Genomic DNA, 24,413 nt, shown 5'->3' with positions numbered 1-24,413 from the left:
ATATTATTAATCTGTGGTCATCGAAACAATTTGCTATTGGCTAAGAAATAAAGTAGTTTGTCGGTAGAATAGGTTAGGTTCACAAAACACAATAATCAATAACTATAGCAATTTAGTGCTTGATAAACCCAAAGATCTCAGTTTCTTGGATAAGAACTCATTATTTGACATAAAAACACCTAACACTCTATACCAAGATAAAGTTGAAATGAGTTTATGATTTAGACATGAAGAGTGAAAATATAAGCAAATTAGAAGAACAAAGGGTAGTCTTATTCTCAGATCTGTGGAAGAGAGAATTTATGGCTAAAGAAGAATTAGAATACATTATGAAATATGGATAATTTTGACTATATTAAATTGAAAAGTATAAACAAAAGCAATGCAGACAAGGTTAAAAGAGTTCTGACAAAGGCCTCATTTTTTTTCTTTTTTATTAAAACTTTTTATTTTGAAAACATATTCATGGGTATTTTTTAAAATAGCCTTTTATTTACAGGTTATATGTATGGGTAACTTTACAGCATTGACAATTGCCAAACCTCTGGTTCCAATTTTTCCCCTCCTTCCCCCCACCCCTCCCCCAGATGGCAGGATGACCAGTAGATGCTAAATATATTGAAATATAAATTAGATATACAATAAGTATACATGACCAAATTGTTATTTTGCTGTACAAAAAGAATCAGACTTGAAATATTGTACAATTAGCTTCTGAAGGAAATCAAAAATGCAGATGGGCATAAATATAGGGATTGGGAATTCAATGTAATGGTTTTTAGTCATCTCCCAGAATTCTTTCGCTGGGCTTAGCTGGTACAGTTCATTACTGTTCCATTGGAACTGCTTTGGTTGATCTCATTGTTGAGGATGGCCAGGTCCATCAATTGATTGTCATATAGTATTGTTGTTGAAGTATATAATGATCTCTTGGCCCTGCTTGTTTCACTCAGCATCAGTTCGTGTAAGTCTCTCCAGGCGTTTCTGAAATCATCCTATTGGTTATTTCTTAAAAGAACAATAATATTCCATAATATTCATATACCACAATTTATTCAGCCATTCTCCAATTGATAGGCATCCACTGCATTATATTTCTATGGGTAATTTTTAGTATTGATCCTTGCAAAATCTTGTGTTCCAAATTTTCTCCCTTTTCCCCCCTTCCCCTAGATGGCAAGCAATCCAATATATGGTAAACTATATTAAATTTAATATATGTACAAATATTTGTACAATTATCTTGCTACAAACGGACAATCAGATCAAAAAATCAGGAAAAAGAAAAAAAATGCAAGCAAACAACAAAAAGAGTGAAAATGCTATATTGTGTTCTAGATTCAGTTCCCACACTTAACTCTCTGAGTGTAGATGGCTCTCTTCATCACAAGATCATTGGAATTGAAAGTTTCATTTCTAAATATATATGTAGAATTGACTGAAAGCCATTCTCCAAGTGACAAATAGTCAAAGATATGAACAGACAATTTTCAGATGAAAAAACTAAAACCATATCTAGTCATATAAAAAAATGTTTTAAACCACTATTGATAAGAGAAATTTGAATCAAACCACCTCACACTTCTTAGAGTGGCTAAGATGACAGAATATATATTGGATGAGATATGGGAAAACTGGTACAATAATATATTGTTGGAGTTGTGAACTGATCTAACCATTCTGGACAGCAATTTGGAACTATAGCCTAAAAGGATTATCAAATTGGTGTAACCTTTGATCTAACAGTGTTTCTCTTGAGACTGTATCCCAAAGAGTTCATTAAAAAGAACCTATATATTCAAGAATGTTTATATCAGCCCTTTTTTTAGTGGCAAAAAATTTTAAACTGAGTAGATGCCCATCAGTTGGGGAATGACTGAACAAATTATGGTAGATGAATATTGTGATATAGTATTGTTATAAGAAATAATAAACAGGATGATTTCAGAAAGGCCTGGAGAGATTTACGAGAACTGGTACTAAGTGAAGTGAATCTAACCAAGAGAATATTGTACACAGCAACAAGAAAATTGTACAATGATCAGTTCTGATGGACATTGCTCTTTTTTTTTTTTATTAAATAAATTTTTATTGACAGAACCCAGGCCAGGGTAATTTTTTACAACATTATATCTTGCACTCACTTCTGTTCCAATTTTTCCCCTCCCTCCCTCCACCCTCTCCCCCAGATGGCAAGCAGTCCTATATATGTTAAATAGATTACAGTAGATCTTGGATACAATATATGTGTGCAGAACCCAACAGTTTTCTCGTTACTCAGGGAGAATTGGATTTAGAAGGTATAAATAACCTGGGAGGAAGAACAAAAATGCAAGCAGTTTACATTCATTTCCTAGTGTTCTTTCTTTGAGTGTAGCTGCTTCTGTCCATCCTTGATCAATTGAAACTAAGTTACATCTTGTCTTTGTGGAAGAAATCCACTTCCATCAGAATACATCCTCATACAGTATCGTTGTTGAGGTGTATAATGATTTCCTGGTTCTGTTCATTTCGCTCAGCATCATTTCATGTAGGTCTCGCCAATCTTCTCTGTATTCATCCTGTTGGTCATTTTTTACAGAACAATAATATTCCATAACATTCATATACCACAATTTACTCAACCATTCTCCAATTGATGGGAATCCATTCATTTTCCAGCTTCTGGCCACTACAAACAGGGCTGCCACAAACATTTTGGCACATACAAGTCCCTTTCCCTGTTTTAGTATCTCTTTGGGGTATAAGCCCAGTAGAGACACTGCTGGATCAAAGGGTATGCACAGTTTGATAACTTTTTGGGCATAGTCCCAAATTGCTCTCCAGAAAGGCTGGATGTATTCACAATTCCACCAACAATGTATCAGTGTCCCTGTTTTCCCACATCCCTCCAACATTCTGCATTACCTTTCCCTGTCATTCTGGCCAATCTGACAGGTGTATAGTGGTATCTCAGAGTTGTCTTAATTTGCATTTCTCTGATCAATAGTGATTTGGAACACTCTTTCATATGAGTAGTAATAGTTTTAATTTCATCATCTGAAAATTGTCTGTTCATATCCTTTGACCATTTATCAATTAGAGAATGGCTTGATTTCTTATAAATTAGAGTTAATTCTCTATATATTTTGGAAATGAGTCTTTTATCAGAACCTTTGACTGTAAAAATGTTTTCCCAGTTTATTGTTTCCCTTCTAATCTTGCCTGCATTAGTTTTGTTTGTACAAAAAACATTTCAATTTGATATAATCAAAATTTTCAATTTTGTAGTCAATAGTGATCTCTAGTTCTTCTTTGGTCATAAATTCCTTCCTCTTCCACAGGTCTGAGAGGTAAACTATCCTATGCTTTTCCAATTTGTTTATGATCTCATTCTTTATGCCTATAGGGATCCTGTACCCATTTTGACCTTATCTTGGTGTACGGTGTTAAGTGTGGGTCAATGCCTAGTTTCTGCCATAATAATTTCCAATTTTCCCAGCAATTTTTTTCAAATAATGCATTCTTATCCCAAAACTGGGGTCTTTGGGTTTGTCAACCACTAAATAATTAAAGTTATTGGCTGTTTTGTCCTTTGAACCTAACCTATTCCATTGATCAACTAGTCTATTTCTTAGCCAATACCAGATAGTTTTAGTAACTGCTGCCTTATAATATAATTTTAGATCTGGTACAGCTAGGCCACCTTCATTTGATTTTTTTTTCATTAATTCCCTTGAAATTCTTGACCTTTTATTTTTCCATATGAACTTTGTTGTTATTTTTTCTAGGTCATCAAAATAGTTTTTGGGAAGTCTCATTGGTATAGTGTTAAATAAACAGATTAGTTTAGGTAGTATTGTCATCTTTATTATATTTGCTCGCCCCATCCAAGAGCATTTAATATTTTTCCAGTTAGTTAGATCAGACTTAAATTGTGTGGAAAGTGTTTTGTAGTTTTGCTCATAAAGTTTCTGATTTTCCCTTGACAGATAGATTCCTAAATATTTTATACTATCAGTAGTTACTTTAAATGGGATTTCTCTTTGTAACTCTGACTGTTGCATTTTGTTAGTGATATATAAGAATGCTGATGACTTATGTGGGTTTATTTTATAACCAGCAACTTTGCTAAAATTGTAGATTATTTCTAATAACTTTTTAGTAGAATCTCTGGGGTTCTCTAAGTATACCATCATATCATCAGCAAAGAGTGATAATTTGGTTTCCTCATTGCCTATTCTTATTCCTTTAATATCTTTCTCAGTGCTTATTGCCATAGCTAGCACTTCTAATACAATATTAAATAGTAATGGTGATAGTGGGCAACCTTGTTTCACTCCTGATCTTATAGGGAATGGTTGCAATTTGTCCCCATTACATAAGATGCTTATTGATGGTTTTAAATAGATGCTACTGATTTTTTAAAGAAAAGTCCATTTATTCCTATACTCTCAAGTGTTTTTAATAGGAATGGATGTTGGATTTTATCAAATGCTTTTTCTGCATCTATTGAGATGATCATATGGTTTTTGTTAGTTTGGTTACTAATATGGCCAATTATGCTGATAGTTTTCCTAATATTGAACCAACCCTTCATTCCTGGTATAAATCCTACGTGATCATGGTGAATTATCCTGGGATGATTTTCTGTAGTCTTTTTGCTAATATTTATTTAAGATTTTAGCATCAATATTCATTAGGAGATTGATCTATGTTTTCTTCCTTTGTTTTCAACCTACCTGGTTTGTATCAGTACCATGTTTGTCATAGAAGAATTTGATAGGACCCTTCATTTCCTATTTTATCAAATAATTTATATAGCATTGGACAATTGTTCTTTAAATGTTTGGTAGAATTCATAACCATCTAGTCCTGGGGATTTTCTTAGGGAGTTGTTTAATTGCCTGTTCTATTTTTCTGAAATGGGACTATTCAAAATTTCTCCTCCTCTGTTACTCTGGGAGTCATATTTTGAGGTAGTCATCTATTTCATTAGGTTATCAAATTTATTGGCATAAAGTTGAGCAAAATAACTCATTTTCTCTAATTTCTTCTTCATTGGTGAAAGTTCTCCCTTTTCATTTTATGACTACTATTTCATTTTCCTCCCTCTTTTCTAATAAGATTTACCAAAGGCTTATCTATTTTATTGGCTTTTTCATGAACCAACTCTTAGTTTTATTATTAGTTCAATAGTTTTTTAATTTCAATATTATTAATTTCTCCTTTAATTTTAAATTTCAAGTTTAGTAATTGATTGGGGTTTTAATTTGGTCTTTTCTAGCTTTTGTTAACCCAATCATTGACCTTCTTTTCTTATTTTGTTCAAGTAGCTCTAAGATATAAAGTTTCCCCATTTCCGCTTTGCTGCATCCCAAAATTTTGGTATGATGTCTCACGTTGTCCATTATCTTGGTGAAATTAATTGTGTCTTAATTTGCTGTTTTACCCAATCATTCTTTAAGATGAGATTATTTAGTTTCCAATTTTTTTGATTTATTTACACCTAACTTTTTGTTGAATGTAGTTTTTATTGCATTGTGATCTGAAAAGAAAGCATTTACTATTTCTACCTTCCTGCATTTAATTTTGAGGTCTTTATGTCCTAATATATGGTTAATTTTTGTGTAGGTTCTATGAGCTGCTAAAAAGAAAGTATACTCCTTTCTATCACCATTCAGTTTTCTCCAGAGATCTATCATACCTAGTCTTTCTAATATTCTATTTACCTCTTTAATTTCTTTCTTATTTGTTTTGTGATTTGATTTATCTAAATCTGAGAGTGCAAGATTGAGGTCTCCTGCTATTATAGTTTTGTTGTCTATTTCTTCTCATAACTCTCTTAACTTCTCCTTTAGGAAGTTAGATGCTATACTAGTTGGTGCATATATGTTTAATACTGATATTGCTTCATTGTCCATAGTACCTTTTAGGAAGTTATAGTTTCCGTCCTTATCTCTTTTAATTAGATCAATTTTTGCTTTTACTTGATCTGAGATAAGGATGGCTACCCCTGCTTTTTTGACTTCACCTGAAGCATAATAGATTCTGTTCCAGCCTTTACCTTTACTCTGTATGTATCTCCCTGTTTTAAATGTGTTTCTTGTAAACAACATATTGTAGGGTTCTGACTTTTGATCCAGTTGCTATCTGCCTCCTCTTTTGGGAGTCATCCCATTCCATTTACAGTTAAGATTACTAATTCTGTATTTCCTGCCATCATAATATCCCCAGATTTCTTTTTTCTTGCCCTCCTTCCCACTTCCTTAGTATTAAACTTATTTCCACTTGTCACCCCACCTCTCCCTTTAGTATCCCTCCCTCTCCTTGAATCCTTCCCTTCTTGACCCTTCCCTTATTACTCTTTTCCTTTTCCTTTTCCTCTCCCACTTTTTAATGTGGTGAGAGAAGATTCTCTGTAAAACAAATGTGTCAATTATTTCCTTTTTGAGCCAACTCTGATGAGAGTAAGGTTCTCACAATGTTCCTCCCCCTCTCTAAGTTCCCTCAGATATGATAGGTTTCCTTTGCCTCATCGACACATGAAGTTTCCCTCTTTTTATCTCTCCTTTCCCCTTTTTTTTCTGACACTATCCCCTTTCCATTTCTACTTCCCTTTTTATGGTATATAAGTAAAATCAAATTATACATGTGATTTTTATGTATATCCACAACATAAATACAGTTCTCAAGAGTTCCTTTTACCTTTTTCTACTTGTCTTGAGTCCTGTTGTTGGAGATCAATTTTTTTGTTTAAGTCTGGTTTTTTCTTTAGAAACAGATGGAATTGCTCTGTTTCATCAAATGTCCATCTTCTTCCATGGAAAAAAATGCTCAGCTTAGCTGGGTAGTTTATTCTTGGCTGCATTCCAAGTTCTTTTGTCTTTCAGAATATCAGACTCCAGGCCCTTCGATCCTTTAATGTTTAGGCAGCCAGATCTTGTGTGACCCTTATTGTGGCACCTTGGTATTTGAACTGTTTTTTCCTGGATGCTTGTAGAATTTTTTCTTTAATCTGAAAATTCTGAAGTTTGGCCACAATATTCCTCGGAGTTTTTATTTTAGGGTCTTTTTCAGAAGGTGTTCGATGGATTCTTCCCATGTCTATTTTATCTTCCGGTTCTATTACTTCTGGGCAGTTCTGTTTAATAATTTCTTGTAAATAGTATCTAGGCTCTTTTTTTCATCATATTTTTCAGGTAGTCCGATGATCCTTAGGTTTTCTCTCCTTGATCTATTTTCCAGTTCCGTTGTTTTTCCAAGTAAATATTTGAAATTTTTTTCCAGTCTTTCATTTTTTTGGTTTTGCTTGACTGATTCTTCCTGTCTCAATGAGTCAGTCATTTCTATTTGTTCAGTTCTGATTTTTAGCATGTTATTTTCTTCATTAGCTTTTTTTACTTCTTTTTGTATATGTCCGATTGAGTTTTTGAATGAGTCATTTTGCTCTATGGAATTTTTTTTCCATTTCACTAATTTTTTTTTAGTAAGTTATTTTCTTTCTCCAATTCACAAATTCTGTTTCCCTGCACTTCTTGGAAGTTTTTTACCTTTTCCAGTTCACATTTCAGGGAGTTGTTTTCTTTTTCCACTTTGTCAAATTTTTCTTTTAGTGAGTTATATGTCTCTTCTGTACTCTCTTGCATAGCTTCTCTTTCCTTTCCCCATTTTTCTTCTAGTTCTCTTTTAAAGTTTTTAATAGTCTCTTCTAGGAGAGCCTTTTGTATTGGGGACCAACAATTGTCTGGAGACTGTCTGCTATTCGTCTCTTCACGGTTGAAAAGCTGTTCTCTTTCTGAGTAGAAACTATCAATTGTCCTTTTGATTTTCTTACTCCTTTTGTTAAAGCCTGTAGGGTCTGCCTTCAGGGCCAGGAGGTTACCAGCTTCCTCTGTAGAGCAGTGAGAGATGTATGGACGGGTAGCTGTCCTTCTAGCGGGCTGCAAAAAGCAGCTAGGTACTGGAGTGCTCTGGGAAAGAGTTCTCCACCTGGAAGTAACTCAGGCCTGCAGGGTAGAGCTGGGAAAGTGCCCTGCAAAGAACCCCTGCTGTGTGAGACAATTACTGCCCTGGGGCTAGATGCTGAGCAGTGAGAGTTTCACTATCCCAAGCCAAATCCTGCCCTGGGGCTGTGGATATTAGCAGTTGAGGAGTGAATGGATTTTCAGGGACCAGAAGTGTCTCTGCTTTGGGAAGCACAGTCCTGTTGGGGAAGTTCTATTGCCCCAGGCTGAGCCCCCCACTGTGCTGATTGAGGCTGCCCAGGCTGTGTCCCCCTGCTGTGTGGGTTTGTAACTGCCCTCACATAAGCCCCGAACTGCAGGATGTAGCTGCAGGGCTGTGTTTCAGTCTCCTGAGTCACTTCCGGGTTTGAGCAGCTACAGCCAGTGTTAGGTTCTGGCATTTTTTTAGAGTACCCTCTGTTTCAGGGTTTAATTTCTCTGCCAGTTTACTGCTTTGTAATCAAGGCAGAGCAGTTAGCCTATAGCAGAGTGGTCTCTATAACTTCTCTAGCCAAGGAGATCACCCCTACCCCTGGTCTGCTCAGGACGCTAGCCTCTCCCTGCCTGTGCTGGTCTGTTTTTGGCCCCTCAGGACAAACCTTTCCTGGAGATCTTCCACATTGACTTCAGCTGGTAAGTTGTATGCTTCTGATCTTCATGAATTTAAGCAGTGAAGAGCTATTTCTGAGGCTGGATAAAATAGTTGGTTATGAGGGGAATGAGAGGAGCTTAGAAAGTCATGTGTGCCTTCTCCGCCATCTTGGCTCTGCCGACATTGCTCTTTTCAACATTGTTTCAAGACAATTTCATCAGGACTTATGATGGAGAGAGCTATCTACATCCAGAAAGGACTTTAGCACTGAATGTGGATCACAACATAGTATTTTCACCTTTTTTTGTAGTTGTTTGCTTGTTTGTTGTTCTTGTTGTTCTTGTTGTTTTGTTTTGTTTTCTTTCTCATTTATTTTCATTTTTGATCTGATTTTTCTCATGCAGCATGATAAATGAGTAAATATGTATAGAAGAATTGTACATGTTAACATATATTGAATTATTTTTTTTGTAGGGGACAAGATGGGACAAGAGAGGGAGAAAAATTTGGACCATAAGGTTTTGCAAGGATGAATGATGAAAGCTATTTTTGCATTTATTTTGAAAATAAAAAAAAAATGTAGTGACCTATGAGTTATAAGTTATCTTATGTATTTTGTCTCCTATAACTCATATGAGGTATGAGAAACTATGTTTTTTTAAAAAATTGGGATTTACACAAAGGCTTTGTGAAGAGGCATTGACTTTAGAATTGTTGAAGTATATAGAAGCAATCCACAATCTATATTTGGAACTCATAAAAGTTCAGTGCTCAATTTTTGAAAACCCTTCCCCTGATTTTAGTTGTGACCATAATCAGTTTCCTAAATATGCAAATTGAAATTTTAGGATTCAGTCTTAGTTTATTTCATGACCTCTCTAGGCTTCAGTTTCATGACCTGGAAAATGAGGTTGCTTGCCTTCTTTAGTAGTCTCTAAGGGACTTTGTAACTTACAATCCATGCTCTTAATAGAGATATTAGGTTTGAAACAAACAAAAAAACAAAAATACCAAAGCAAGATATGGACATAGCAATGTGTGTTATTGAAAAAAGGGCAAAATACATTGCATGTGATTAAGAGATTTTCACATTAAAAGAAATTATGTTCACAATCTGGAATTTGACTTGAATGATTTATATAGGAGAAATATCAAATTATTTGGGACACAAACTAATGTTATGCCATCAATGAGAAATGCAAATAAAATTATTATGAAAAAAAAAAAGCAAACTACACTACCCCAATAATAACCATTAAAGGAATGAAGGTCACCTTTATTAAATAGAAATATATTTGAATTTAGTGAAATTAAAGGCTGCCCAGCAATTGAAATTTGATCTTTTTTCCTTAATAAAGTAATCTGAATGTTTATCTAATTAATATTTCATGATATATAATATTATATATATCACATGAATTACAGTTGACATTACACATAATTTGTTTGAATCTTGATGTCAAAAACAAATTAAATAAAAAATAAAAGTTTCAGTAAAAAGTAAAATAGTGTTTAATGTGAGAGATTGTTGTTACATATTATTCAATGTGAAGAAAAGTTTTGTAAGTTAATAAAATCAGGTTATTTCTGTTGAATATTTTCACATAATATTGATATTTATAAATAGAAAGCTTAGAAGTTTTGTTGTTAACAAAGTTTGGGCTAACATACCTACAAAATGGAAGTATTTATGATATATAAAAATAGCATGAGGATCAGGACATCATTATATACTTCAACAACAATACTATATGATGACCAGTTCTGATGGACCAGGCCATCCTCAGCAACGAGATCAACCAAATCATTTCCAATGGAGCAGTAATGAACTGAACCAGCTATGCCCAGAGAAAGAACTCTGGGAAATGACTAAAAACCATTACATTGAATTCCCAATCCCTATATTTATGCACACATGCGTTTTTGATTTCCTTCACAAGCTAATTGTACAATATTTCAGAGTCTGATTCTTTTTGTACAGCAAAATAACGTTTTGGTCATGTATACTTATTGTGTATCTAATTTATATTTTAATGTATTTAACATCTACTGGTCATCCTGCCATCTAGGGGAGGGGTGGGGGTGGGGGGTAAGAGGTGAAAAATTGGAACAAGAGGTTTGGCAATTGTTAATGCTGTAAAGTTACCCATGCATATATCCTGTAAATAAAAGGCTATTAAATTAAAAAAAAAATAAAAATAGCATGCTAGATTAGATTTTTTTATATTCATGGTATACCTGATCAAATGCCCATTTTGTAAAGCAAAAAAGATAAGGTAAAGAAAGATGCATTGACATGTCCAGGGTCATACATTCAATAAATGGAAAACAATCAAAAATGTCCCATCAGACCATGTTAATTTTCCACTTAACCATAGTGTTTTACTAACATTATTCATGAATTAAGAATATCATTTAACATGTGGATGTAAGGCATATCAAATTTTTAATACCGTGGATTAAATTTTTTTAAACCATTGCCTAAGGCAGTGACATTTAGAAAGCATTAAAGAAAATATTAATTTTTTTAGGCTTTTTATGTCCCATTAAATCATAGATTGAAATATTCTAAAGAGAAATGAGAGTCAGAGATAATTTCTATAGAGTATGGAGAAAGTCCATTAACTAAAGAGTGAAAAGACAAGGAAGAATGCTGCCAAACTATGCCACTATTTAAATAGCATGAGAAATGTAACAGATGTATGTGTTTATGAAGTTTCACCCTAGCATATAAAAGCAATTTTTTTTCTGGTAAAACAGAGAGACATAACATGCTATAAAAGTATATTTGAGGGAGAAACCTTGGAAACTGAGGGTACAGTGATGATATGCTAAAATCAGAACTTGGTGTGTGATAGCAAGAAAATAGGGCTAATAAGGTCCCATGCTGTATAAACAGAAGAATTAGACATAAATCAAGAGAGGCAGTACCTCTTGTGGATAAAGCCTGAATAAAAATATCATTGTAATTCTCTATCTGAAAATGGACCTGAGTTTGAAATATAATCAAATTCTTGAAGATGCACAGAACAACAACAACAAAAAAAAAACTTATTTTGAGATGAGAGTCTGTTTTATGAGGAAAAACATCTTCAAATTATGAAGCACATTTAATGTTACCCATAAGAAGAGTTGATTATAACATGAGACGATTGAAGGAAGCATAGTGAGATCGCAGGGAAGTCATCATGTTCATAGAATGAAGTAGGGAATGAAAAGTCACCTTCTGAGGCTAATTAAGAGCCAAGATCATGATGGACTTCCAAGAGACAAGCTGGCAGATTAAAAAAGTAAATCACCATAATTTTCCCATATTCATCTCCAAACAACCATTAAAAGGTACCACAAACCAAAATCTGGAACAACAGAACCAGCAAAAAGATGGGATAAAACAATCTTTGAACCTAAAAAATTTTGAAGATCATCAGAAAAGGTCTCTTTCACAAGTAATTGAGGAGCATTGTACAAGACAGGAAGCATCCCAGTAAGCCAATAACAAGCCTCATTTCAATAGAACTTTGGTACATTCTGAGACCCCCTATAATTAAGGAGGGATCTGCCAACACCAGGATCCCTCATGTACTTCATAATAGCCAGGGGAATGGGCAGACTCCAGCTCTAAAAACTGCTAGATGCTTCAGTATAGTCATAGGCAAATAAGCAATTGTCATTGACTAGACTTCCAGTACTTCAGTGTAGACTGGGAGAATAGGTAAATAGCAATCTTAGGGGGTCTATGCAAACAGAGTTGTTGGTCATGTGTCATAAGCTTCAGCATAGCCCCGAGGAAAGAAAATGTCATACCACTACTTATTTCAGTGTAGTCCCATGAGGGACTACATGAGGTCCCAATGGCCTCAGCACACACCAGATACCAGCACTAGGACTCCAGCTCAGCACCAGGTAAGGTGCCAGACTCCAATTGCCTGTAGCAATGACAGCTATCCCTCATGAGCTCTAGCAGTTCTAGACATCCTGATACATTCCCTCACTGTAGCACCAGACATGAGGATCCCATGTGGGCCTCAGGGTGACATTGGTGCAGCATCAGGTAAACAGGCAGTACCTATAGTATCAAGCAAAAAAGAGAAACAAAAAAACAAAACCTGAGACAGTGTCCTTTCCATGCTGAGAGCAGAGCTGAAATTTAAAAAAAAGGTTTCTTCAGTCTTTTTTGTTTGATTTTTAAAATCTTTTTTGAGTTCATCTATAAATTCTTTCTGTATGGGTAGTCATTTAATTTACTTTTTGGGTAGGACTCTCTCTACTGTTCTCAAGTGAAAATTCTGTGGTTCAGGCAGAGGCTACCTCTCAGGGCTCTCTATTTGCTGTTTCTGTGGAGCTAGCTTGGAGGTGTATACACTTCACACTGGTTAAACCTCTATCCTAAGGTCTTTCTTCTGGTTATCTAGGATTTTTTCCAAGAGGACTTATGTTTTTCTCTGTCTTATTTATTTTCAAATGTCTACATTAATCCTGGGATCCAATTTTGTTTTGTTTGTGGGTGAAATTTGGAGAACTTAGAATTTTTTTTATCTACTCTGCCATTTTTCCAGAATCATCCCACTTATTCTTTAAAATTATATTACTAATAGTACAGGTAGAAAGAATAGACATAGATACAGGAATTTATAAGATGAATCGAAAGGAATGGTATTAAAAGGGGATAAAAAGGAAAATGCATTGGGTGTAGAAGGAAGGAAAAGGTAGAATGGTGAAAGACCTATTATAGTGAAGTGGAAGAGGTGAGAGTGGATGGCAGGAATCACTTGAACTTTACTCTTATAAGTGTTGATTCAAAGGAGGAATAATATGTACAGTAAAATGAATATAGAAATCTATCTTACACTATAGAAACATAGAAGGGTGGAAATTAAATGAAAGGGTAGTGTGTGGACTGCCAGAATGCAGGGAAAATTTAGGGGAGGGGAGGGGATGGATAGAAGAAAAACATCAATGAGGATGAAAAGAGTAAAAGGAAAGAGAACAATTAGGAGAAAGTATAGGATGGAATGTGAATGTGAATGTAAATGGGATGAACTTGCCCATAAAATAGAAATGGATAGCAGTGTGTATCAAAAAACATAATCCTACAATATGTTGTTTACAAGAATCATAATTGAAGCATAGACACATACACATAGTAAAGATAATGGGCTGGAGCAGAATCTAGTACTCTTCAGCTTAAGTTTTTTTTTTTTTTTTTAATAAAAAAATTGAAAAAGTCAGAATTGCAATTTCAGTTCTCAAAGTAAAAGCAAAAATAAACCTAAATAACAAAGATAAAGAAGGAAACTACATCTTCCTAAAATATCCCATAGATAATGAAACAAATAAGTTTATAAATAGTTAGACAAGATTGAAAAATAACTAAACACTACTAATATAAAATCAAATTCATCTAATAAATATATAAATTTTCTGCATAGGCAAAACAAAATAGCATAGCTAAGTAATTATTCATATTAATTCCATATAAAAGAAATATCCTAATAGTATTGCAATTGTTGCTAATACTCTTTTACCCAATCTGTATCTGTTGAAATCTTTGGCATAGTGTTATATATCCTCAATGGTGCCATCTTTATTCACTCTAAAGCATTGAACTAACAATCAAAAGGATTCAAACTTTGCCACCTGGGTCAAGTAATTTAACTCATTGGATTATGGTTTCCTTAACTGAAAGTGTTGGATTAGATGATCTCTAAGGTCCCCAAAATTCTAAATTTGATGATTCTAAGTAAACTTTTGTTTATGATTTTCTTTTTGTATTAATTACTAATTTTCTTTTGTTTTAGTTACTAGGTCTAAATGTTGTTCATTTTACAAGACCATAAGCCTCTTTGGTTAAGAAACAGTGACCTCTGAATCACCTAGAATAATATCATTTATGTAGTATATTTCCTCAAAAATAGTAATTGGATCAAGAGTGGGAAAAGTTTGAAACTTCCACAAATATTTTGGTTACATATTCAATGTATCAAATAAATCATGTCTTCTCTTTGCTGTGTTTTTATATGTATACTCACTCTTGTTTCATGGTCAAAACTAAAGACCAAGAAATTGCCACCATGTTTATTTTTGATATTGTTATTAACTTGTATCGGTTATGAATTAAACATTAGATGATTTTTTTAAGATTAAATTTAATTAGATCTATTTTTGCTTTTGCTTTATGAGAGATCAGGATTGCTATGTTTGTATTTTTTTTTAACTTCAGCTGAAGAATAGTAGTTTCTGCTCCAGCCTTTTATCTTTACTCTGTATGTATCATTGTCCTTTAAATGTCTTTCTTATAAACAACATATTGTAGGATTCTGGCTTTTAATTTAATCTGCAATCTGTTTCAATTTGATGGGAGGATTCATCCCATTCACATCCATAGTTAAAATAACTATTTCCCACCATCTTATTTTCTCCAAGTTACACTTTTCTCTTTCCTGTCCCTTTTTCCCTTCTTCACTAGAATTTCACTTCTCATTAACACCTCCATCAATCTGCCCTCCCTTTTTACAATCCTTCCCATTTTCTTATCTCATTCCCCTTCTACTTCTCTTATTACTTTTATTAGCCTCCCACTTTCCTTTCCTCTTTCCACTCCTACTTCTCTATAGGGTGAGACAAGTTTCCATATCAAACTAAATATATCTGATATTCTCTCTTTGAGCCAAATTTAATGAAATTAAGGCTCACACAATGCTCAGCCCTCTCCCTTTTTCCCTCAACAGAAATATCTTTTTGCCTCTTCATGTGATGCAATTTATCCTATTTTACTTCCCCCTTCTCTTCTTCCAGTACCATCCCTTGCCCACACCTAATTTGCTTTATATATCATCAAAATAAAGTCAAATTGTACTGACCCCCTCTAAGTAAACTTCTAACAAAGATACAATTCTTCTAACAAAGATACAATGTCCCATGAGACATTTTAAGTATTCTTTTATTTTTTCATTTTTGTTTTGTTTGACTAATTCTTGGTATCTCATTGAGTTATTTAGTTCCACGTGTTCAATTCTAATTTTTAGTGAATCATTTTCTTTACTCAGCTTTTTTTTTAACTTTTTTTTTTTTTTTTGCTTTTGGCCCATTGAACTTTTAAATGAGTTGTCTTGTTCATTGAATTTTCTTTCCATTTTTCCAATTCTATTTTTAGAGAATTTTTCTCTTTCTGGCTTTTTTCAAAGAGTTGTTTTCTTTTTTCCATTTTGCCAAATCTATTTTTTAAGGAGTGGTTTCCTTCAGTCAATTTCTGTGTTTCCTTTTTCAAGGTGCTCATTTCCTTTCCCAATTTTTCTTCTCTCTTTTAAAAACCTTTCTGAATTCTTCCAAGAGAGCATTTTGATTTGCAGACCAATTCATATCATATTTTGAGACTCCATCTTTAGATGTTATGACTTTACTGTCCTTAGGTTTTGAGGTCTGTTCTTCTCTACCTTCATAATAATTATTTATGATCAGAGCTCTTTTGTTTTTCTTTTTGCTCATTTTTAAAGGTTGAGGTCTGCTCTTTGAGCAAAAGAGAGATTGTCCCAAGATTCTTCTAAAGGCAATAGAGGCTTCATGCTGTCCTGGGGCTATTGCTGTGGGCTTCCTACCCTGGGGCTGCATATACATGGCCAAGTCCCTTTTGTTATTCTGGGGTTCAGGGACTCACTATTTGTCTTCTGTAGTTGAACTGAAGTTCTCATAGCTAATCTGCTCATCCACTGGTTTCTGAAGCAGAGACAGAGTCTTTAAAATTACATTTAAAGTTTGATTGAAGGGGCACAGGTTAAAGGAAACAGTGATCAGAAATAAAATAAACGAGAAATGGTAAAAAGTGAGAGAAGGAAAAGAGACAGAGACAAATACATAGTAATAATAACTGTGAATGTGAATGAGATGAATTCACCCATAAAACAGAAGCAGATAACAGAATAGAAAAATAAAGGGCTAGAACAGAATTTATATGCTTTAATTAATGTGATGACCACGCTAGCACCCAGGACACCCCAGAATCAGCTGGAGTCAGGATAATCAAAAGTCCTTATTCTTTATTCTTGGTCTTAGACTCAGGATAGAACAGGATGGAAGCAGAATCTCCCCAACCGCTTTCTCCTCGTCTACTGCTGAAAGTGTGTCCCTGGCTAGCTTCACTCCACCCTCTACTCCTTCCTACAATCCAATCATTGAGCCAGTATGGATAGTGGAAAGGACCATTTTCCAAACATTTGCCCATAGACTATTGTCCAATCAGTAGTTAGCCTCAAGCACTCAGCAGTTCTTACCTCAGTGCATTGATTCCATAGTTTCAGCCCTCTACATCTTCCACTTTCTTTTGTTTTAGAACACAGGTGGTCATGCCATCCCTGATTTCTCAGGATGGTGAGAGCCCCCAAAAGGAGGTGATCATGCCCTCCCTGACTTCTCAGGAAAAGAGGTGAAAACACCAAAAAGGAGGTGATCACACTCCCCCCCCCACTTCTCAGGAAGGGAGGTGAAAGCACTAAATAGGAGATTATCAAGCCCTCCCCAACAGCTCAGGAAGGGAGATGAAAAGCACCAAGGGAATCGGGAATTGCTAGTGGGTTTCATGGAATGAAGGCTCTTATTAGAAACAGATATGCACAAACCCATCAGTATAGGAGGTATTAAATGAACACATAGCAATAATGCACAGGTGGTGACTCTTCCCACAGTCAGTACAGGCTCAAAGTGGTACAACAGACATGAATTGTATATGCAAATAGTGATATAACAAACAATATAAATCAATATGGTATTATAAGAGATTTCCAGAAGTCCTAGAAGGAGGATATGTAAACAACAGTCACACATATGCCTTCTTCAGCAGCTAAGAGATATTCCAAAACCAATCTATTGTCCATTGCTTCATGTCTCAGGGAATCCAATGATCCCCACAAGTTTTTGAAGTCCTGCAACAGTCTTTTTATGTGTTAGGGAACCCAATGATCCCAGCAGATTTTGAAGTCTTGCAACAGTCTTATCATTTCTCAGAAAATCCAATGATTCCTGAGGGTTTTCAAGTCCTACAACAATCTTATCATGTCTCAGAGAATCCAATGATTCTTGAGGGTTTTGAAGTCCAACAATTTTCGATGTCCATGAGTCAAATGCCATAACTGCCATGCTCTTTCAGTGGTAGGCACAGTCAGCAATGGAAACACCCGATGTTTCTTGGGTCTTCTCCTTTGTTTCAAGGGTCTGCTCCATCTCTCTCTAATGGATAAGGCGAATATGGCTTGTTGGTACCCATCTGATTCCTTCTCCACCTGTTGAAATACAAGCAAACCCTCTCCCCCAAGAAGTTAACCTATCTGGTCCCTTCCATTCACCACTTTCTGGGTCTCTCCACATCACATTGTGATTATCTAAAGAGAGTATAGCTGTTCACACTGGACACTGCCCTTCCAGTAGGTTATAAAACCTGCCTGCCAGAGCCAGTGCATCTTTGACAAAAAATCAAGAAATTAATAGTATAAAGAGCTAGATTTAGAAGTTCTCTAGGGTTACGTAACTGTGGTTCCCCCTTTCTTTTGTTTTTGGAGGAGCATCTTAATGTCTCTGTTTCTCCTCTCTACTATTGACTGTCCTTGAGGATTAAAGATTATGCCAGTGGTGTGTAAAATCTTATACTGTGCACAAAAGTGTGCAAAATGTTTAGAAGTATATGTCGGTCTATTGTCTGTTTTTATGGCTTGTGGCACACCCATAATTGCAAATGCTTGTATAAGGAATTCAGTGACCACTCGGGCTGCCTCTTTTGTTGCTGGTATTGCAAAAGTGAATCCTGAAAAAGTGTCTACCACAACATGGATAAAAGACAGATGACCAAAAGATTTATAATGGGTCACATCCATTTGCCAAATTTCATTGGGTCTCAAACCATGAAAGTTTTTCCCTGGAGGCAGTGTAGGAGTATGGAAAGGAAGGCAAGCTGTACAGGCTTTTACTATGCTCCTTGCTTCCTCTCTTGTTATTCCTAATTGCAAATGCAAAGCTTAAGCAGCCTGATGATATTTAAAATGAGATTCTTGGACTTCTTGAAATAAAGGAGTATTGGCCAGCATAGTTAGAAGGCTATGTGCCTTTGAATTACCATCAAAAATTGGACCTGGAAGTCTATATGAGAGTGGACATGCAAAATATAAATATTACCTGGATGCTTTCTCACTTGCTCTTGAAGTTCCTTGAAGAGCTAATATATATTAGAGGCTACAAATTTTATTTGGACTGTGGCAATTTTTGTACCACACCTACTGAATAGGCAGAATCAGATATTATATTTATATCTCCTGGATAATAAATAAGAGCTGGAATGATTTCATGCAATTGTTACTGCTGAGTGGACTAAAAAGGAGTTTTGAGCACTCTCTTTATAGTTAAGTCATGAGAGTATACAGCACAAATATTATGTTTGGATGCATCTGTAAAGATAGTTGGTCCTTTAAGAGGAACTTTAGAAACCTTCTCTTCAAGAATCCATCACCAATTATGTAATAGTCTGGTTATCTTTAATGGAGACCCATGTGCAAAATTTGGAGCCATAGCCAGTAAAATTTGCCACTCTGGGATGGTTTCACAACATACATTAATTTGTGCATTAGTATAAGAGGTACATATCTTGTCAGGTCTTATCCCAGATAATTGTACTGCTCGCCTAATGGCCTTTACTAAAATTCTAGCCACAAGCACTGAGTAAGGAGTAAGGCTTTGCTCTGGTGTGTCAGGAAGTTCACTCACTCTATCACACTATCTCCTTGATGAAGGACTGCTGTGTGTGTCTCTTGTGTAGCAAAACCCGATATTTCCAAGGGTTTTTGAGTGACTCTTTCAACCACATTGAATAAAGCCAGTTCTACTTCTCTCAAATCCTCTTGAGCTTCTTTTGTAAGCTGGCGTGGTGAGTTTAAAGCACTGCCTCCCCTTAATATGTCATGTAATGTTTGCACTTGATAGGCAGTCAAGCCTAACACTGGATGCATACATTAGATATCTTCTATTAATTTCTGAAAGTCATTTAAAGTATTTAGCTTCTCTGTTTTTAAGGAAAGTTTTTGTACTGTGAGCACTTTAGAATGTGCGTCATATCCTAAATATTTAAAAGGAGCATGTCTTTGAATTTTTTCTGGAGCTATGTGCAATTTGAAGTATCTTAGTGTTTCCACGTTCTTTTGTAGACATGCTTCTAACATTTGTTCCTCAGATGCACATCCCAATATATCATCCTTGTAATGTAGTATCATAACTTTTGGAAATGCTTTTCTTACTGGAGTAAGAGCAGCAGCAACATACATTTGACACATAGCAGGGCTGTTTTTCATTCCCTGTGGCAAAACTGTCCATTCATATCTTTTATAAGTCTCAGCTAAGTTAATGCTGGGCACTGAAAAGGCAAATCTTTTCATATCCTCCTTATCCAGAGGGATAGAATAGAAACATTCCTTAATGTCTATAGGCCCAAAGAGGTCTTTCTCTAGGCAACTGAATAGGAGATGGAAGCCCAGGCTGAAGAGTTCCCATACTTTCCATCTGTTCATTTACCTTTCTTAAATCAGTCAACATGCTCCATTTTCCAGATTTCTTTTTTACAACAAATACTGGGGAATGACAAGGACTTAGAGAAGGTTGTAAGTGTCCTTGGTCAAGTTGCTCCTGTACTATATCTAATAAGGCCTGAATTTTATTGCTACCTAAGGGTCACTGTTCTATCCACACTGGTGTATCAGTTTTCCATTGGATAGGAACAGGTGAAAGTGTTGGCAGGCCTTCAACAGCAGCCCTGCCTAAAAAACCGAGGTACTCATTTTTAATCCTAATTGTTGTAAAATGTCTCTTCCCCACAGATTGATGGGCATTTTTTCAACTATAAAAGGAGTAAAAACTCCTATTTCACCTTCAAATATCCATCTCAAAGGGGTAGCACTAACTTCAGCTGCTATTGATCCTCCTACGCCAGACATGTAGGTGTCTGCCTTAATCTTTGGCCAGTGACTGGGCCAGTTGGCACCTCTAATGACTGTACGATCTGCACCTGTGTCTACCAATCCTTCTAAACTGTATGCCATTTATATGGATCATGAGCATAGGTCGGTCACCTGTCACAGCTGCTATCTAGTATATTCCTGGACTTTTTTGCTTGGAGTCAGAATCTGGGCAACTATCACCAGATGGCTTATTAAGAGTCTGTATTTGTAAACCTGATGCTACTACTTCTCCTGGTTGATAAGTCACACATTGTCTACCTGTATTAGTGACTGGGATATTATGTACACAATCCCCAGTTTCCTACACCAGTGTGTGGATGGACACTGTTTTGTATGTACTCTCAGGAGGTGAAATGGTCAAGCCTACTGTGCCTGGAGGCAAGGGAGGCTGGAGAGGAACAGATTTCACCTCTCCAGGGGATATCTCAGCTGCATACAACTCTATTCTCCCTAACTGTAATCCCTTTTTGCCATCAGGTTGCTTTCTGGCTGGTTGATTATGTAATCTCCTTCTCCCATCATATGGCTTCCTGGCTGATTGATCATGTCTGGTTACTGGCCTTCTAGGCACTCTCTGAGTGTACCATTGGTTGCCATCATGTCCCAAGTATTTTTTGTCTTGGGCCCTGGAGCTGGCCCCCTGATCCCGTTTCCCTGAATCAGTCTACATTCTGAGGCCCAATGGAAGACTCTGTTGCATTTTGGACATGGGGTATTGAGTCTTGTTCTCCCTCCCTGTATTCTCACTCTGTCTCTATGCCAACACTGAGCTTTCAGATGCCCTACTTTACTGCATTGAAAGCATTGACAAGTCTCTCTGGAAGTCCCTTGCCAAAATGGACCCTGTCTCCCCATGTTTGGATTTTGGGAAGTCTGCATCATAGCCTGGCTATAAAAGGCATTTGTGCCCACTGTGGCACAGAGTCTTATGAACTCCTCTAAAGGAGCATCCTTGCACAGTCCTAGTATAATTCTTCTACAAACCTCATTAGCATTTTCTTTAGCAAGTTGCCTTATCATAATGTCTGTCACTGCATTTTCACCATTAGTTCTTGTGATAGCTGTCTGCAAATGTCCCACAAAATCAGCAAAGGGTTCATTTGGCCCTTGTGTTATTTTTGTGAAGGCTTCACTCTTGTCATTGTTATGGGGAAGTGAAGTCCATGCTTTGATAGCAGCAGCAGCAATTTGCCCATAAGCAGCTAAGGGGTAATTAATCTGTACTGAAATTTCTGCATAAGAACCTACACCTGTTAGTTGGTCACAGGTGATTGAAGGATTAAGTCCACTATGACTATTTTGTTGGGCTTGTATCCTACAGAGCTCATTATATTCAGAAAGCCACAACAAGTTTTGTCCAGGTTCTAAGCATGTCCTTGTATAGATTTCTAGTCACTAGGGGTTAAGACTTCATAAGCCAAATTCTGTAGTAACATCTTAACATATGCTGATGTAGCCCCATAAAGAGTGCAAGCCTTTTTCAGATCTTTGAGGATTTCTATATCAAAAGCAGCATATCTTCTACTTTCTTGACCTGAAGAGTCAAACTCTTGAGTCACTGGATCCATTTCCATTTGCAAATTACTTAAATTCTGGCCCTCTTCCCTTGCTTTAACTACTGCCTTTTACAATTTAGTCATAGGAGGGGGTGACTTTTTTGGGGGAGGTGCTGGTGGTGTCACTGCCTCTCTCACTACTCCTTCCCCCTCCATCCTGGAAGGTGAAGTTGATGGGGGCGTGTCAAGAATCAGTTCCAGTTTAGGCGGAGTTGAAGGTGCTCTGTGAGGGGGAGAATCACCTGGCTCTTCACCATGCCCTTTAACCCACCCTTCACCCTGCCCCTCATCCTCACTTAACTCCTCATGCCCTCTGGTGATATCACTGTTAATTCCTCCTTTGTCCTCCTTATTTTCCTCACACTTCCTCATCTGGCCATTTTTAGAATTTTCCTTTTTTCTATAACTAACAGGTTTTTTTTTTTTTTTTTTAAGGCCAGTTGTATTATGTTGTATGTACAGAATGTCTCCTTGGAAATTGAATGAGAACCATGATCATTGTAGTATTTGCATAATTGCTCTCCCACCAGCTTCCAATTATCTAGCCCTATATCTTTTTCCTTTAAGAACCAAAGGGACATGCGTTTTAATGTAACCAATAGTCTAGCAATCTGCAACCAAGTTACAATTAATCCTTGTCCCTTCATCAGCTTAAGCATGCTCTCTATAGCTCCTGTTTGGGGTGGGGGTGGGGGTGGGACTGAGTCTGGGGCTGGGCCTGGGGCTGGATTGTATCCCAATATCTGCCCCATTGCAGCTAGAAAAGGATACTAGTTTAGCCCTTAACAAAGTTAAGTTCCCTGTTTGTCTATTTATATACTCACCCTATTTCCTGGTCACAAGAGACTTCTTCAGTGAAGTTAGGGTCCTTGGTTCCCGTGCTTGGGTGCCAAATGTGATGACCACACCAGCACCCAGGACATCCTAGAATCAGCCGAAGCAAAAGTTCTTATTCTTTATTCTTGGTCTTAGACTCAGGTTAGAACAGGATGGAAGCAGAATCTCTGCAACCACTTTCTCCTTGTCTACCACTGAAAGTGTGTCCCTGGCTAGCTTTACTCCACCCCCTAGTCCATCCTACAATCCTCTATGCACCAATCATTGAGCCAGTATGGATAGTGGAAAGGACCATTTTCCAAGCATATGCCCATAGAGTATCGTCCAATCAGTAGTTAGCCTCAAGCACTCAGCAGTTCTGACCTCAGTGCATTGATTCCATAGTTTCAGCCTCTACAAATTAAGATTAAAAATAAAGCAGGAACAGCTATCACAATCTCAAACAAAGAAAAAGCAAAACCAAATATTTTTAAAAGAAATGGACATATAGACCATTGTGAAAAATGGTGCATAAAAAATAAAGTCTATCAATACTAAGCATATATGGAGCAAATGGTATGACATTCAAATTTTGAAGGAAAAAAAATTAGATGTGCAACAGAAGGAAACAGACAACAAAACTATGGTATTGGAGGTCCTCAATTTTCTCCTCTCAGAATAAATCTAACTAAAAAAAATGAATGAGAAAGAATTTAAAGAGATGAATTTAATTTTAGAAAATTTACATATTCTAGACTTCTGCAGAAAATTGAATGGGAATAGAAAAAAATAATCCTTTTTCTCAGTGGCAGAGACACTTTGAGCATACATTAGGATATAAAAACTTTACAGACAAATATGGAAAATCAGCAATATTAAATTCAACCTTTTCAGATTACAATGCAATAAAATTTAATTTAATGAAAATATAGATTAAAATTAATTGGAAACTAAAATTATAATAATTCAGAGTAAGTAGGTAAATGAATAAAATATAGGAAAGAAATAATCTTCTTGCAGAGAATTATAGTATTGAGACAGTATTCCAAAATTTGCGTGATTAAGCCAAAGCAGTACTTAGGATGAAATTTCTATCTCAAAATGATTACATATATAATATAGAGAAAGAGTATGCAAAGAATTGAGTATCAAAGTAAAAAAAAAAAAAACTAGGAAAAAAAGAAATGAAAAATCTTCAATTAAATATCAAATCTGAAATCCTAAGTATTGCAGAAATTAATAAAACTGAAAGTAAAAAAAAAGCAAATTTATAAATAAAACTGGAAGGTAATGTTTATGAAAGGAATAATAAAATAGGGAAGATTAGATTCTTATAATGGAAATAAGAGAACTTTCATATCATTCTGGGGTAAGGGTCTGGATATACAAGTGCATTGGTATAGAAAGTTCCTGCTGATGGATTTTCTCAGCAATGCAGCTATAGTACTGAAAGGGTAACTTCTTTTCCCATGTTAAA

At 35.8% G+C, this 24,413-nt stretch overlaps 1 protein-coding gene across 1 annotated transcript in view; it reads left to right on the top strand.

The window, feature by feature from the left end:
- Window positions 1-24,413, top strand: part of DPP10 (dipeptidyl peptidase like 10) — an 817,253-nt gene that overhangs the window by 252,646 nt on the left and 540,194 nt on the right. The window lies entirely within an intron of this gene.

This window comes from Sarcophilus harrisii, chromosome 3 (genome assembly GCF_902635505.1).
Source record: "Sarcophilus harrisii chromosome 3, mSarHar1.11, whole genome shotgun sequence".
Classification (NCBI taxonomy): domain Eukaryota; kingdom Metazoa; phylum Chordata; class Mammalia; order Dasyuromorphia; family Dasyuridae; genus Sarcophilus; species Sarcophilus harrisii.
Note: the sequence above shows the minus strand (reverse complement) of the source record. Positions and strands in the feature narration are given on the sequence as shown.